Here is a 16,735-nt window from a genome sequence, read left to right on the forward strand (position 1 = left end):
AGATGCGATCAGAATTAAGTAAGGTAGACTGGGTGCAACTTCTTGATTGCAGGACTGTGAATGAAAAGTGGGGCAGGTTCAAAAGGGTTATACTTGATGCACGGTGTAAATTCATTCCAAAGGTGCGGAAAAGTAAGTTGAAAAAGCAGTCCCCACAGTGGATGAATAAAGCTATACGGAAGATACTGAATATTGTAGTATGCGTGCTAAGGTTAAAAAAGAACTAAGGGTAGCAAAAAGGCTCTATGAAAGGCAAATTGCAGAAGATGCTAAAAGTAATCCTAACGATGCATGTCCACTGCAGCGTCGCGTGTCGACGTGTCGCTTCAGATCGCCTGGCTGCTTGGGGGCGCGTCAAAAAAAATATGTGGTGGGTGCTGGTGGGTGTTACAAAGTCCTGCTGAAAATGTGTTCCCGTTCATGCTACGTGTATAAATATAGGAGCATCACAATATACTTTGTCTAATAAGCTTGCAAAGGAGTGGAATAACCAGAATAAAATTAACATTACCCTCCAAGTATAACTGACTTAATTTTTTTAAATTAAGTTTTTGGGTGAGGGCTAGCGGAGTTAGTGCCAAGCTAACAAGCTAGCTATCTATCGTTTATCGGATAATTCGCCGGCGATTTTAAATCCAGATAACATCACAATATATTGCAAACCCGCCATGGACCGCAACAACAAGCTAGTAATAGCTGCTCTCTACCTCGTATAACACTGGGAATGCAGCTACAGAAATTATCAGTTTTTCCTCCATCCTCAAAATGTGCGGAGCTTTTTATACCAAACAAGATTTTGGCTAGCCGGCTGAAGAAACAGCAGCACAGCCTTCACCTGCTGGGCTCAATGGAACGCGCTTGACGGATTCATTTGCATAAAGTTGAGCTCTGCTCAACCTTTTCGTCGCGCTGCTACCCGTCGCTTCAGCGCACCGCTACCAGAATGCATTGCAGGGCAGATTTCCCATAGGAAATTAATGGGAGGTGTCAAATCGCGCTGCTTTCGACGCTGCAGTGGACATGCACCGTAAGTGTTTCTTTCAATACTGTAGTAGGAAAAGGAAAGTTAAAGGGGAGGTTAAGGGCAATAAAAATAATGATGGAGCACTGCTTTGTAAGAATAAGGATATTGCTGATGCCGTAAAATGGCTACATTGTTGAGTTTCACCAGAGAAGAGGTTACTAATAGGCCAGAAGGCATATTAAATACTCAGAATGTCTTGGCAGATATTGACATAGGGGATGTAGAAGTATTAGATAAATTATATAATCTAAAGACAAATAAAGCAGCAGGCCCTGATGGCATATACCCAAGGGTACTAAAGGAGTTAAGTGAGAACATTTTTAAACCACTGGCAAGCATTGTTAGACAGTCTTCAGAAACTGGAGAAACACCGAATGACTGAAAACAGGGTATTGTAATACCAATATATAAGAAAGGGGACCGTACTGATCCAGGAAACTACAGGCCTGTCAGTTTAACTTGCATCACATGTAAAATACTTGAATTAGAGACAAACTAGAATTATTTCTTGAAAATAAGAACATCCTAAGGGATAGCCAAGATGGTTTTTGCAAGGGAAGGTCATGCCTGACAAACCTTTTGACATTCTTTGAGGAAGCTACCAAGTGTCTGGATGGGAGCAGGGCTTATTAGATTTCCAAAGAGCATTTGATAAGATACCACATGACAAACTCATTATCAAAATGAGGACAGTCGGAATTACAGGAGGCATTTCAGAGTGGGTTCAGAAATGATTACGGGATAGAACACAAAGGGCAGTAGTAGGAGGGATCTTATCTGAGCAGGGTATTGTGGGAAGTGGAGTTCCACAGGGATCGGTGCTGGGTCCACTGCTCTTCCTCATTTACACAAATGACCTTGACACGGACATTGAAAGTACACTAATTAAATTTGCAGATGATACAAAACCGGGAGGTTTAGCCAACAGCTAAATCTACTTAAGTAATCCAAGAAGATTTGTCCAGAAGTGGGCAGAAACCTGGCAAATGAAATTCAATATAACTAAATGTAAAGTTCTATGTGTGGAGAATAAAAACATAGGGCAGGATTACATTATGGGTGGTACAAAATTAGAATGCACATGTAAAAAAAGACTTGGGAGTAATAGTTGATCAAAGCCTATCAGGGTCTGGCCAATGTGCTGTAGCAGTAAAAAAAAAAAAGCCAACAGGATGCTGGGATACATAGCCAGGAGTATTGAGTATAAATCTAAGGAGATCATACTCACCCTATACAATACCCTTGTCAGACCACACTTAAAGTATTGTGTGCAGTTCTGGGGACCATACTACAAGAAAGATATAGAGGCACTGGAAAAGGTCCAAAGATGGGCAACCAGATTGATTCTGGTTATAAAAGATAAGTGTTATGAGGAAAAGCTTGAGATGCTTGGACTTTTCAAGCTTAGTAAAAGGAGACTTTGGGGAGATTTGATTGAGGTTTTTACATTTATTAAAGGGATTAACAAAGTGAACTACAGGAAATTATTCAAGTTGGGTTCGGTTAGCAAAATGAGGGGGCATAAATGGAAACTGGCAAAGGGTAAATTTCACACAGACATTAGGAAATATTTTTTCACACAGAGAGTGGTCAATGTATGGAATAGCTTGCCTGGACATGTAGTGGTGGCAGAAACACTGGGGGTATTCAAGGCCCGGCTTGATACAGTGTTAGATACTATCTAGCCTTTAGGTAAACTAAGCATTAAGTACAGTTTAGTGGTAGGAATAGACGAGCAGTGTTGGGCTGAATGGCCTGTTCTCGTCTTATGTTATGTTATGTTATGTTATGTTATGTTATGTTATTGGGACCGATAATAACTTTGGAAAGTCTTCTTATGTCAGGAAACGAGGAAAGAAAGGCGGCGTGCGTGAATGCATCAGGAAGCAGCAGCTAAAAAATTGCATTCCTCTGCTTTCTATAATCCTGGCAAATGTTCCATCCTTGAGGAACAAGTTAGACGAGCTACAAGGAAATGTCAACCATTTACCCAATTATAGGGATGCCTGTCTTATGGCATTCACTGAGACTTGGCTCACTGACTTGGACACGGATTCGACTTTGGATCCGGCTCCTCTCCGGCTGGATCGGGACAGTGAGGTGACACAGAAATCACTGGGGCGGGGGGGGGGGGGGTATGTTTGTACATCAACCACAGATGGTGCAGTAATGTTACTGTGCGTGAGCGGCTGTGCCTTCCCGACATTGAGCTATTGTCTGTGTTGGTAAGGCTGTTTTACCTCCCGAGGGAGTTCCCCCAACTATTTGTTACCGTTGTTTACATTCACCCCAAGGCTGACGCTAAATCTGCTGCTGACACCATTTTTAAAGTGACACAAAAATTGCAATCCATCTATCCTGATGCTCCAAATATCATTTTAATCATTGCAATCTCAAGAAATCTTTGAACAGTTTTTATCAATATGTCACCTGCCCAACACGTCGCAACACTCTAGATCTATGTTATGGCTCCATTAAGGGGGCGTGTAAGTCTAAAGGCTAGTTTATGCTTCGGAGACAAAGTGTCGTATGACAAAGTGTCGGCCGACAGAACTTTGTCGCACAACGTTTTGCATTTATATTTCAGCGACAGTGTGCGTTGTTTCTATATCAACCAGACGCCAAGCCCAGCAGAGGGTTCTTTACATTCCGCAAAAAATGGCAGCGCCACTAAAGATGAAATCTATTATGTTGACTGTCTATCTATCTAGCTAGCTAGCTAATGTTAGCTAATTCATTTTATTAATTCATTTTTTTAATCTTTTATGAACATTTATGTATCACCTGATTTTGAAGTTCTTCATTTTCATTTTTGTGTTCAGCACATCGTGTTGCAAATTTGTATGAAATGTGCTCTATAAATAAAGGCTGATTGATTGATTGATTGACAGCTAGCTAAATGACCGTAGCTAACGTTAACGTTGTCATAAAATTTTTCCCAACCGTGAAGAATGCCTTACTTGTTTACATTTTGAACAGATGTGGCTCCTGGGTAAATCTATAGTTTCCGTCGCTGTACTTTCGACACAAGCAATATAAAATTTCTTCTTACCGTGTAAAGTGCCTGACCCACAAGCGTAGACATGTATTAACTCGGCCACACAATTACATCGAGAAATACTATATTTGAAAAAAAGTGCTATATTCTGTAACTGAATTTAGATCAAACCTACCATGCACAAAAATACAAAAACGCTCATCAATTTGTTTATAATGCCATCATAGCGCGGAGTGATTAAAACCATAAACGCCCTTAATAATAAAATTTAAAAAATGCATTTAGATCAAACCTACTATGCATCAAAAAAAAACAACAAAAAAAAAACATTTACCCAGGAGCTACATCTGTTCAAAATATAATCAAGTAAGGCATTCTTCACAGTTCAAAGATTTTATGACAACATTACGTACCTGTCCCGAAGTTGCTTCCATCTGGTTTTACAGATGAGCGACTCTGTATGTAGGGTGTTTCCTATCTCAAGAATCAAGAATTCTTTGTTTTTCATGGTCTCGGTAGTCGGCCCTTGTAGAATCGTAGATGTGAGGATATTTCCTCACCTCTTTGGCCAGATTCTCCTCAAACCTGTCCATTTTGCTAGTTAGTTAGCTATGCAAAACAGTCTTCATTCATAAAAACAAGTAGGTAGTAAACTAGCAACGTCGCCATGGCAACCCTTTTGCTTTCGTTTCAGCCATCCAATCACAGCTGCACGACACTTATGACGGCGTCTGCAACCTTACAAAAATCAGCAGGTATGCGACACCCGTCGCCGACCCTCTAAAAGTGTCGGCTTGACGTCAGAACTGTCAAATTTTCATCATTTTTGTCCCGTGACATGTCGTACGACACTTTGTCTCCGAAGCATAAATTAGCTTTAAGGAGAGACCTGCACTGGGTTCCTCCGATCATAACTCTGTGCACCTTCTGCCTGTGTATAGATCTGTGCTGAGGAAGGAGAAAACGATTAAAAGGCAGGTCAAGGTCTGGACTGAGGACAGTTCTCTTGCCCTCCAGGGGGTGTTTTGATTGCACAGACTGGTCAGTGTTTCAGGAGGACTCCTCTGATATTGATGTACTTACGGACGTTGTGTACAGCTACATGTCCTTTGGCAAAGACTCTGTGATTCCTACCAAAGAAGTTAGTAACAATCTCGAAGATCTCCGTTTTGTTGTCTTGGGCGGCACTTGGACCTCACTTCCCAGAGATCCAAACAGTGTCGCCTGTGTGAGGACAGTCAGTTGGCATCTGGGCCACGCTTCCATAACAATTCGAGGTCACCAGTACACATGAAAGCAAAAAGGGAATGATGTCTTCTGAGACGCTAACTATAACACTTACTATTTACTGAATAAAAAATGGTTGTTATAAAAGTAACGTTATGGACATACTCATTTATTGTCTAACATTAGGCTAACTTATTCCAATCATTATAATATATTGATGAACTTGATGGCAGTGTTAATAATGGTAACGTTAGTTAGCTAATAGCTACATTGCAAAGTTACAAGGTAGCTTTGAATTCGAGAGACGGTTTGTGAGGTTGGTACCGGTCGGTAGCGTTAGCTAGCGTTTTTTCTAATTGTTAGCTGACATTAGATTATGTTAATTACATTAGCTAGCTAGCTAATGTAATGTTACCTGATATGAGTTATGGCTACTTTGCGCAACATTGTCTAAACTAAGGTTGCCTTTCTTGACATGGTCCGGTAGCTAGCTCGCTAAGAAAATAAATTAGTGCCAAAACGGCCCCGTTCATTGTTTTCAAACCTAATGACGAACAAACAATCTGCAATTCCACCTGGAGACTACCCCAAAACAATAGTCCACAATTTAGGTAGAGTAGATTTCATATTTATAAGCGTTAGCGGTACCTACCAGTCCAAGAGAAAGAGAGCCATATCTGTATCTCCCCTCAGTCCCAATTCTTCTTTCAATGCTCTCCACCTTGGCAAGGCAACGCTGATGGTAATTCCGGTTTTTCCTCGCTGACGGTTGCTTTGCTTTTTTGACTGTTTGCCTTCATCTGAACGTCAAATTTGTTTCTTTTTCTTTGGATTTGCACTTGTTTTTGAAGTTTCATCATCTGTAGTCATCGATCTTTTCTTTGTTTGTTCGGCCATAGTAACCGTTTACTCGCAGTCGCAACGCTAGCAGAGACTGGAAAAAAACAGTACGCTGCTCACACACAAGTGAGTTGAAGACGATCCTGTTGCATTAGCTCCGCCTACCCTCTCTGGCAGACCAACCACTGCTGGGTGATGGAAACGCGTCACTAACTGTGCGCTGCATGTGATATTTCCCGGGAATGTCACCACAGACACCCAGTTCATAATCATAAATTAATATAATAATAATAATAATAATAATAATAATAATAATAATAATAAAATAAATTAATATAATAGGCTCAATCACCATTGTGTTACCTAATTCAGCGATAGATAGTGACTTAACAGACATTTATTTAAATGAAAATGTTAGAGATTATTACTAGATTTTTCCTAGCAAAGACATTAAGGGTCTGATATGTAAAAGGAAAAATGCTTTTAATGAAGGTGATGTCAATAGAGAGGGAATCAAAGAAGGAGGTGAGGGCTGAAATAAAAAAAAGGCTAAAATGAGGTACAAGGATAAGACTGAGGCAGAGATTAGCAGTAATAACTTAAAGAGAGCCTGGAACAGAATGAAAACTATGACAGGATCACATGATAAGGGCAACAGGGGGGTCGCTCTGGGCGGTTTTAATTCAGATAAACACCTGGCTGATGAATTAAATGGTTTTTATCTAAGATGTAATACTCATGATTTTACTGCACAGATGAATGAGATAAGAGAAAAGACCACAGCTTCTCCAGCATTTAATACTGATGTGAAGAGAGCGGCAAACCTCTTCAGGCATACTAAGTCTAAGAGCTCAGGACCTGACAACATCTGTGGCCAGGTACTGAAAAGTTCTGTGGACCAGCTCTGTAGCATCGTTCAGTATATTTTTACGCAATCTCTTAAGCTGCAGAAGGTCCTCAAGCTTTGGAAACACTCCATTATTGTCCCAGTAGCCAAGAGTAAAACCCCTAAAGCGTTAAATGATTTCAGGCCAGTAGCTTTGACTTCTTTAGTTATGAAGCCATTTGAGAAGCTTATCAAGAATGAGGTTTTAATGCAGGTCGAGGAACAGCTAGATCCGTTACAATTTGCCTACAGGCCTGGTAGAGGTGTGGAGGATGCTGTCGTTACACTGCATTTGGAGTGCCCCAAGGCTCATGCCAGACTCTTATTTATTGATTTCTCTTCGCCATTCAATACCATCCAGCCATTCCTGCTTGCTTCCAGGCTCATCTGTCATTTTAAACTTGATCCTAACCTGATTGGTTGGATAATGGACTTTTTAACTGATAGGTCACAGTGTGTGAGAGTTAACGGTGCTCTCTGCAACCAGCTCTACTCATGCACAGGTTCCCCACAAGGTTGCTGTCTCTCCCCCCTTCTGTACATCATGTACACTGATGAGTGTCGCAGCAACCATAAGAACAGACACATCTTGAAGTTTGCGGATGATTCTGTTATGGTTAGCCTTCTTGAAGGAGAGGAACAGGATCATGGGCCGGTGGTGGATGACTTTGTGGCTTGGTGTGATGAGTCTTTCCTTCATCTAAATGTGTCGAAACGAAAGACATGAACATTGATTTCAGAAAGTCACCACTGCCAACTGTTATAAAAGGTGTTGACATTGACCTTGATGATAAACTGTGTTTCGAATCCCATGTACCTTTAAAAAGATCCAGCAAAGACTTTTCTTCCTGAGAAAAATTAACTCTTTTAATGTTTCTACTGAGATGATGACTCTCTTTTACAGAAGTTTCATTGAATCTGTTTTAACCTTTTGTATTACTGCTTGGTTTGGAAACCTAAATCTGTCCAATAGGAACAGACTTGGAGGTCTTGTTAAGGTGGCTAGTAGGATCTCAGGGGGGAGTCAGGCCAGGCTTTTGGACATTTATAACAGGCATGTCCTTAGGAGGGCTAATGCTATATTGGTCTGCAAGGACCATCCACAGCAGAGGGAGGTTGAGCTTTTGCCCTCAGGCTGTCGTTTCAGGGCACCTGTTTGGAGGACTAAAAGTTTCCTTCATCCCAAGTGCTATTGATGTGCTTAATGGCAAATAGCAATCTGGCAGCATTACTTGCACTACCCCGTAAGTGCGCATTTGCACACTTGCAAATTTGTACTTGGTATGAATTTCCATTTCCCTGCACTAGCTCAGTGATTTAATTGTGCTAATGTTGTCGTGATGTTGTCCTTTTGTATTCTTGTTATGTCTGTTTAAGCAGTGGAATTTACTGGTGTACCGGCATATGTGTTACTATGCCTTTAAGAGCGTTTGGTGGGCGTGGCAGAGCCGGACAGCTTACGTGAGCGTGGTAACCGAGGTTGAGAGAATAAATTTAACTAAAACTCAGCTCCGGGTCTGGTCACTGTCTGAACACAATATTTGGCGAACGAGGATGTCTGATTTCGTTTTACCACCTCCCCCTCCTTTCCTACCTGTTCCCGGTGATCCTGCAGTTCCCTGGGACAGATGGTTAATGTTGTTTGATGACTATCTGTTAGCTTTGGGACATGACGACTTGCAGGAGGCTAGAAAGTGCGCGATGCTAAGGCACTGCCTTGGACAGGAGGGGCAACGGATTTTCGCTACTCTTACTGTGACGGACCGAACGTATGCCGCCTCTACTGCTGCGTTCAAGGAGCATTTCAGCTCAGGAAAGAGCCGACGTATGCACCGTATGAGTTTCGTCAGAGAGCTCAGAAGTCCGGTGAGTCCATTGTGTCGGCGCTACGTGAGCTAGCTAAGCATTGTGACTTTGGGGGGTTGGAAGATGGTCTGATAGTTGATCAACTCATAGAGAAAACAGCATGCCCTCAGCTGAGAGAAAGACTTTTATTACAACTGGACTCCATGACGTTAGCAGATGCTGTAGTGATTGGGAAACAGCTAGAAACAGCGCAAATGGAGGCACGGAAGTTCTCGCGCGCAGTCCATGAGCCCGTGACGTCATCAACACTGCCCATCCACCATGTGGCCCAGGAGGAAGCAGTGGCTGTTTACATGGACAATGAGAGCTTGGATGTACACAAAGTGGCTAATGAAGTGTCAAGGGAGAGGGGGCCCAGGCGTTGTGGTAACTGTGGCTCTCTTAAGCATGGACCTAGAGACCAATCATGTCCTTCTCTGGGTAAGCGCTGCCGTAACTGTCATAAAAAACGGAATCATTTTGCACGCTGGTGCCGCTCCCCGCCTGCACAGTCACCCTCTGCTGCTGTTCCTATAAACATAGTGCAGAACCAGCGGGCCACATTCAGGCATTGCACATGCCGTGTGGGCGGAGCCTCCATACCGCTCCTCATTGATACCGGGGCTAAAGTGTCCCTCCTGAATGAAGCCACGTATGGACGCTATTTCAGTCATGTGTCCCTTGGTGTAGCTGCTAACTCCTTGTCAGGCTACGGCAATGCCCCTACCTCCACTTTGGGTGTGGCCTGTCTCCCGGTGGAGTATAACTGCCAACGTGCTCCTGATGCTAAATTCTACATCACACGTACGGGAGCTAACATAATGGGCCTAGACCTCTTCCACGCACTGAACTTTTCTCTGACTGATGCTGGGGGCCTGCGTGTCCTACAGGTCACAATCTCCTGGCCTGACCGCCACCCGAAGCTGTTTGAGGGCCTGGGGTGCATGTCCGGGTTCGTACACCAACCTACGGTGGACTCATCTGTACGGCCAGTTATTCAGCCATTACGACGCATTCCCCTGGCCCTCCGTGACGCGGTGGGGGAGGAGCTTCGTCGCCTCACGAAGGCCGATGTCATTGAACCAGCCTCACCCTGGGTGTCCAACCTGGTGGTAGCCAGGAAGAGGGGGGGTGGACTCCGTCTCTGCGTCGACCTGACGGACGTCAAAAAAAAACATTATCATCACGCATGTGGGGGTGTTCAGATATAAGCGCATGGCGTTTGGATTGTCCTCGGCCCCGAGCTGTTTCCAGAAAATAATGTCACTCATCCTGGCTGGCATTCCGGGGGTCTCCATCTACCTGGACGATGTGGTGGTGCACGCGCCCTCCACCGCACTGCACAATGCTCGCCTGGAGCAGGTCTTCCAGTGCTTCAGACAGCACAACGTCACCCTGAACGCGGAGAAGTGTGTGTTTGGGGCCGAGGAGGTCGAGTTCCTGGGCTTCAGGCTCACCAGGGCGGGCATCACTCCGATCATGTCTCACACTGAGGCCATTCTGTCCCTTCCAGACCCACGGTCACCGTCCCAGCTGTCCTCATTCCTGGGGATGGCTACCTACTATCTACGTTTCCTGCCACACTACTCTGACGCAACAGCCCCTCTGCGCCAGCTGCTTTGCAAGGATGCTGTTTGGGACTGGACCCCGGCATGCCAGGAGGCCGTGCGTGTCATTAAACGGCAGCTCACATCCCCACCCACTCTGGCCAATTTCAGCCTCACCGCCCCCACCCTGGTCACCTGTGATGCTTCTGGGGTGGCACTTGGGGCTGTACTCTCCCAGGTCCAAGAGGGCATGGAGCGTCCGGTGGCTTTCGCCTCGCGGGCGCTCACTCCGGCTGAGCAAAAGTACTCAGTGGGGGAGAGGGAGGCCCTCGCTTGTCTGTGGGCCTGTGAACGCTGGCACGTCTACCTCTATGGCAGGGCCTTCACCGTCCGAACGGACCATCAGGCTCTGACGACACTGCTGGCGACCCAGGGTTCAGGGCACAGGCCACTGAGACTGCTGAGGTGGGCTGATAGACTGAACCAGTACAGTTTCAAACTCGAGTTTGTGCCTGGGCGCACGAATATGGTGGCAGACCTGCTATCAAGGGCAGTCTCCACCACAGCAGGGTTGGAAGGTGAAACGCCAGACTCAGAGGGGGATGAGGACTGGGTCCAAACGCTCTACGGGCCCCTCAGCGCAGTAGTCACACTGGCCGAACTGCAGCAGGCTTCGGCTGAGACGTTCTCCACCCTCCGCACCTACATTCAGGACGGCTGGCCCGCTAAAGTGGACGCCAGCCTACTCCCCTACCACAGAGTCCGCGACGAGCTCTCATGCTGGGGGGAGGGGTGCCTCGCACGTGGCCATCGCACGGTCATACCAGAGACACTGAGGACCAGAGTCCTACACATGGCACATGAAGGCCACCTGGGAGTGGTCAAGGTGAAGCAGCGCTGCTGAGACACAGTGTGGTGGCCTCGCATTGACTACGACGTAGAGGAGCTGGTGAAAAACTGCACCTGCTGCCTTTTGAGCGGGAAAACGGGCCAGCCAGCCACAGCACCCCTCACCCCACTCCAATGGCCGTCCGCACCATGGGAGCATATTCAGATTGACCTCTGCGGCGAGCTTCACGGGGCACCTGCACACGCCCGCTACCTACTGGTAGTGCACGACGTCCACTCGAAATGGCCGGAAGCCTTTGAGCTGGGCTCCATTACCACACACGCCATCATCACCTGCCTGGGCAAGCTTTTCGGGCGCTGGGGGCAGCCTAGCACCGTCACGTCGGACAATGGGCCCCAATTCATATCATCTGAGTTCTCAGAGTTCCTGTCACGGCGGTCCATCAAGCACATCAGGACAGCAGTGTACCACCTGGAGAGTAATGGGGGGGTAGAAAGACTGAATAAAACCCTTAAAAACGGAATACGGGCCTGTTTGGAGGAGGGGAAAACCTTCAGTGCTGCACTCAATCAAACCCTCTTGACAATCCGGGCATCCAAGCACTCCACCGCTGGGGTGTCACCGGCCCTGCTCATGATAGGGTGGGAACTAAAACAACCACTGGACTGCCTGAGAGCCAAGCCAGCCCCTGCACATGTGAGCCCAGGGCTCCAAAAAGCCAAAGTACAGGTCCGCAGCTCACAGGCACAGATGAAACAGAGGTTTGACACCTTGCGCAGAGTACGGGACCCCTCCCTGTCCGCAGGGGACTGGGTCCGGATCAAACATGCACACCAAAAGAACAAGCTGCAGTCATACTGGTCAGTGCCTCGACAGGTGACTTGGCAGCTAGGACCGGCCACCTACAGACTGGACGATGGGACTCGGTGGCACTCGAACCGCCTGCACAGGGTTTGGGCCCCGACAGGCCCTGCATCATCCCTGTTCCCCGCTGCTTCTCTCAGCTGGCAGCCTGTTCCGGGGACTGAGTTGGGGGTTAACCCCCTGCCGCCGCCAGGTCCTGCTCCTCAGCAGGCTCGCCCTCAGAGAGCAAGGGCTCCGCCTGTCTGGTTCAGGGACTATGTTATTAGTCGTTAAAGGGGTTTCTAGTTTCAAGGATTGAAAGTTGTGTTGTACTTCCTTAAGGGGGGGGGGGAGAAAATGTTATGTCTGTTTAAGCAGTGGAATTTACTGGTGTACCGGCATATGTGTTACTATGCCTTTAAGACCGTTTGGTGGGCGTGACAGAGCCGGACAGCTTACGTGAGCATGGTAACCGAGGTTGGGAGAATAAAGTTAACTAAAACTCAGCTTCGGGTCTGGTCACTCTCTGAACACAATAATTCTGTCTTTTGTGATCCCTGGCTGTAAAACAAATTTCCTCTCGTGGGACAATAAAGATAACCCTGAACCTTGAAAGCTATACGATCGAGTTCTGGGTTACTGACCCAACATAATAATCCCTTAGGTGCATAACAAATCTTCACTTATTCTGGTGGGTTGTCAGTTATTAGTCTCTTGTACAAAGTGATATTATCTCGATAAAAACGGCTCATGTGATTGCTGTAGGCAATGACATAATCAATCAGGGTGAACGGGATCGCCATGTATGAATAGGTGTCTGAGGAAATGGGTAACAGACCACAGACCCAACATGAGTTGTAACCCTTTGCCTGAGCGAAGGCAGCAGCTGTAGCTAAACGTGTTATCTCTGGGCACGTCATTATGGCTATCATATGATGCCTGGACTCCTAGAAAAATTGCTAACAAAAATATAAACATTATGCTGGTAATTTAATAACTATGGGGAAGTTAGTAGGTTATGCTTGTGAGCTAAACTTAGGGTGTGTAGCGCGTGTCAGTATATGGCTGTGATTGTCTCAGTCTCTGGTTCCATTCACGGCAGGAGTACGTTGTTGCCCTCAGGGGTCCAAGATTCTCCGGTGGTGAATGTTCCTTCCTTGGAGACCTCATCGTCTTGGCGTAGGGTAGTCGACTGTCTTATGACATCACAGTGGCAAGGATATCTGGTCGTCTCAAATCTACATCAGACAGGAGAAGAAATGCAGTCGTATCAAGGAAATCTTAACACATCTAGTAGGCTATATGCAACATCGTAATTTAAACTACACGAGAGCAGAATTGACTATGTACAGTAGGTTTCATTTTAACACATCTAGTAGGCTATCACTTTATATTGCATCACTGGGGGTTGGCAAAAGTTGGCAAAAACTAGCATGAACCCATCTATAGCATGAACCCATCTATTTTTGCCTTGTAGTTTAACCTCTGCGTCAGTTGTCAACAGAACCTGAAATGGTCCATCTAATGTTACGCGTTGTGTCTTGTACACCATTACCCATTGCCCTGGAACGATGGACTGACCTCCCTCCAGTGGTTCTACCCGTGCGTCGGACACTTGCTGAGCAGCAGTCTTGACTACTTCAGTCAATTGTTTGCAATATGAAATCAGCGTCTGATGTCAGATGCACGTCCGCATTCCGTAAATCAATGGTCCCCGGCAATGACATTAGTCTGCCCGTTATCACTTCAAAGGGGCCTGTCTCTTTGTTATGTATCGCCCGTAAACTACACAAAACAGCAGGTAACGCATCAGTACCTTGCTGGTGCATTTTTGCCAGTCGTTCTTTCAAGGTTCAATTTGTTCGCTCAACAAGCCCAGATGATTGTGGGTGATGTGGGAAGTGTAGTGACCACTTAACTCCCATCATTCGGCTAACCTCTGCACAACCAGTTCCGGTAAAATGAGTTCCTTGATCGGAATCAATCTGTTCTAGCAACCCCCATCTCGAAATGATATCTATGTCAACACCTTTGCTGTGTGTAAAGCTGTTCCCCTCTTTGTCGGATAAGCTTCCGTCCAATGAGAAAACTTATCGACAATGACCAAAACATTGTTGTAACCTTGCAACCGTTTACACTTAGGCAAAGATATGTAGTCAACTTGCAGGTGACAAGACACCCCAGGGGGTGCTGGTGTCTGTTTAACACGAACCTTCACACGCCTGTCACTATTGTTACACTGACAAAGACCACACCTCTGGATTAATTGCTTAGCTTCCTGCAAAAACTTTGGGTTCCACCATACTTGTGCAAATCGATATTTCATCTTTTCCATGCCAACATGACCCAGTGTATTTGAGTCGTGAGATATGGCAGGAGGCTGTTAGGTGCCACTGTCCTGGAGCCATATCGCCACACCCCATCGTCATGAACTTTTGCTCAATCCGTCCCCATTTTTCTTCTCTGTCAGCACAATCTTGCATTTGTTTGATATCGGTTTTGGCATGCTGCCAGCGTGGCACCATTAAGGGTCATATTATCATCATTTATTTTCAAATTTTGTTACGCCCTTAATAGCTGCTTTTTTGGCGGCTTCATCAGCCAACGCGTTCCCTTTTGCTTCCGCTGTGTTAAAACGGGTATGCACTTTTACTTTTAGAATCAACACTTCACTCGGCAACTGAATAGCATCCATCAATTCTTCTACCAAATTACCATTTTTGAAGGGTGTCCCTTTCGCTGTCATGTACCCATGCTGTTTTCATAGTAACCCAAAATCGTGAGCAATTCTGAAACAATAATGAGAATCTGTATGGATATTGGCACTTTTATCTTGCGCAAATTTGCAATCAGAGCTTTTAGTTCTGCCTGTTGTGCTGATGTGCCGGGTGGTAGCGAGCCGCATCTTAGCACTTCATGTTCTGATGTCACTGCCCACCCAGCATGTTTCACTCCGTTGTGACAAGAGGAAGACCCATTAGTGAAGAGAATCAGATCAGGGTTAACAAGGGGGTTTCATTCAAATGTTCATCCAGCATTGCTACTAAATCTTTGCATTGGTGATCGTCATCACATGCATCATTGTCAGTAGGCATAATCATTGTCGAAGGGTTAGAGAGAGAAGCTTTTTAAATCATCAAGTTAGGGGCTTCAAGTACTGCCTGCCAATTTCCCCATCTGCTTGCCGAGACCTGCATTGCGCGTTTCATTGTTAACAAAGTGTGAACAGAGTGTAGGCATTTAACAATCATTTGTTGATCTAACACTAGGCTAGAAACAAATTGAATTGCCAAGAAAACAGCCTAGGCTGTCAAACATGGGCCAAAACCCAAGGACACGTTGTCTAGTTTACCAAAATAATAGCCCACTGGTCTCTGCTGATCACCATGCTGCTGTGTTAAAACAGAAGTAATGTATCCATCTTTTTCATTGACATACAATGTAAATGGTTTATCTGTATCAGGAATGCCTAATGCAGGAGCTTTGCACAATGCTTTTTTCAACGAGTCGAATGTTTGCCTTTGTTCATCGTTAAACTGGATGCACTTGTTTGATTGCTGTTGCCCGTTTAACAAATCATTCTGGGGTCGCGCGATTGCAGTAAAAGATTAGTCCCAAAAATGAACAAAGGTCCTTTACTGTTGTGGGTTCGGGGGTGTTCCTTATAGCTAATGTGCACCTGTGTGATTTCCCTTCTTCCCTGAGAAATTTTTGTCCCAAATAAATTACTGCCTTTTGCGCCAGCTGCGCTTTATCCAAGCTTGCCTTGTGGCCTTTTTCACACAGATAGTCAAGTAGGGCCAACACATCTTTATCATGTTCTTCCTCGGACGTGGAACTGATTAAAACATCGTCTACATATTGTCTAACATCAGACGTTATTTTTGGCATTTGGTGAGATGTTTATGGAACGCCTGGAGGTAAATGGTACCACTCGAATGCATTCCATGGGGGACGTGCATCCAGCGGTATTGTTGCTCATCAAAAGTAAAAGCTAACCAGTCCTGACATTCTGGGACTAAACAAACAGTCCAATATGCCTTAACCATATCAATCACTGTAAAAATGCAATGCTCAGGTTTCAGTGAATTAAATATCGGGGATAGATCTGCTACCAAAGGTGTCAACTTATCAATTGTTTTGTTTGCCCCTCTGAAATCAACAGTCAAACGCCAGCTGCCATTTGCTTTCTTCACGGGCCACAAAGGACTATTTGAACAACTCTGAGTTTTTACCAAAATATGGCGTTCTTCAAGCTCTTTGATTATAAGTCTGATACCATCGATAGCCTCCCTGCGAAGGGTGGACTGTCACGTGCTGGGGGGAGGTGTTCCAGTAAGTAAAACAAGAATGCTCCTCCTGTTTTAACAAATGGTAATCTAAACAAAATTGAGTATATTAGTTGCAAAAGATGCAGACTATAACAAGTATTTAAAAGAAGAATAAATTTAAATTAAAGCCGCAAGCGGCGTTGGGAGGGGTCCAAGCATTGGCACTATCGCGCCCCCTATGGAGCGATTTTAAAATGGCTTTGTCCTCATGATCATATACCTTCACCCAACATATCTACTGAATATCATGATAAGCAATGGATTGGAATATGTGTCTGACGTAGTAAAATATTGATGACTTATGGCCAAATTTGTGCTAAGACATGCTGGCGGATGACTTAGTT

General features: G+C 45.3%; 1 long non-coding RNA gene across 1 annotated transcript; it reads right to left on the reverse strand.

Annotated features, from left to right (window-relative positions):
* Nucleotides 1-6,555: 6,555 nt before the first annotated feature.
* Nucleotides 6,556-13,688, reverse strand: LOC118231444. Its single transcript, XR_004766063.1, has 2 exons — nucleotides 9,787-13,688; nucleotides 6,556-7,675 (listed from the first exon to the last, which is right to left on the reverse strand). It is a non-coding gene; the product is annotated as an uncharacterized LOC118231444 (long non-coding RNA).
* Between the last annotated feature and the right edge of the window lie 3,047 nt (nucleotides 13,689-16,735).

The sequence above is a fragment of the Anguilla anguilla genome, chromosome 7 (assembly GCF_013347855.1).
Source record: "Anguilla anguilla isolate fAngAng1 chromosome 7, fAngAng1.pri, whole genome shotgun sequence".
Taxonomy (NCBI): Eukaryota; Metazoa; Chordata; class Actinopteri; order Anguilliformes; family Anguillidae; genus Anguilla; species Anguilla anguilla.